This window comes from Myotis brandtii, unplaced genomic scaffold (genome assembly GCF_000412655.1).
Source record: "Myotis brandtii unplaced genomic scaffold, ASM41265v1 scaffold133, whole genome shotgun sequence".
NCBI lineage: Eukaryota > Metazoa > Chordata > Mammalia > Chiroptera > Vespertilionidae > Myotis > Myotis brandtii.
The window spans coordinates 3,009,322-3,010,333 of NW_005354718.1; the positions used below are offsets into that span (position 1 = coordinate 3,009,322).

The 1,012-nt window shown below is 50.2% G+C and overlaps 1 protein-coding gene across 1 annotated transcript in view; it reads right to left on the reverse strand.

Moving 5' to 3' along the window:
- PLA2G4D (phospholipase A2, group IVD (cytosolic)) overlaps positions 1 to 1,012 on the reverse strand; it is a 29,356-nt gene that overhangs the window by 16,381 nt on the left and 11,963 nt on the right. The gene's annotated exons all lie outside the window — the stretch shown is intronic.

Below are 1,012 nucleotides of genomic sequence, written 5' to 3' on the forward strand. Positions count from 1 at the left end.
AAGGGACCCCATCAGTGCACAAATTCATGCACCAGGTCTCTAGTAATAATTATAATTATAAAAATAATAGCTGAGGAGAACCAAGTTGGTGGCATAAGGTATATACTGCCCCCCACAACTACATTAAAACTACAACTAAAAGACAAAACGGCTATCATCCAGAACCACGGGAAAGCTGGCCAAGTGAAAGTTCTACAACTAGAAGGAAAGAAAAAAGCACATTGAGACTGGGCAGGAGGTGCGGAGGCACCAAGGCAGAGGTACAGAGGCGCATGAAATGGGCTGGCAACTGGGTGTGCTGTTTTTTTCAATTGAAAGGGAGATTCAAGCTCCTGACTGCTCTGAACTCCAGTTTCCAGCGAGACTCTGGGGACCCAGACTCCTACGAGGAGAAACTGGACTTTCTGGCATCAGGTCTGGCATCAGGGTGGCTTTCTCCCAGAGCTGCTCACAGGGATCATTGTTACTGTGGGGGGGGTGGGAGACGTGGAGATCCAAAGACACAGAGATGGCTGACTGACAGCCATTGCTGTTTGCTCCACCCGGGTGATTCCCTGAGACCCTGCCCCACCCAATTTACAACCCCACCCAAGCTGTGCGCAGCAGCACAAATGAATTGCCTGCCCTTTCACAGGCTAACCTAACAAACTGCAGCTGGGTCAGAGAGCTCCAAAACTTCCATACCCCAAACAAAGAGGAGAAATCTGCAGATCTCGCTGTAGCTCCTGATGGGTGGACTCACACAGTGGTTGACTTTGCACCTCCCTGGAGGTCCAGGAGCCAGTGTACCCAGTGGTCAGATACCAGATTTCAACTCCTCACATTCATAAGTGACACACTCAAGAGGCAGACTCAGTGAGCACCAAAGCCCCACTGAAACAAGTCCTGCCTCATTAGGGTGTCTCCTGTACAAAAGCTCTCCCACTGTAGTCACAACTGGTCCCCACAGCCAATTGGCCTAGAGGTCAATTCCTCCCAGTGACACCAACAGCAATCAAGGCTCAACTACAAC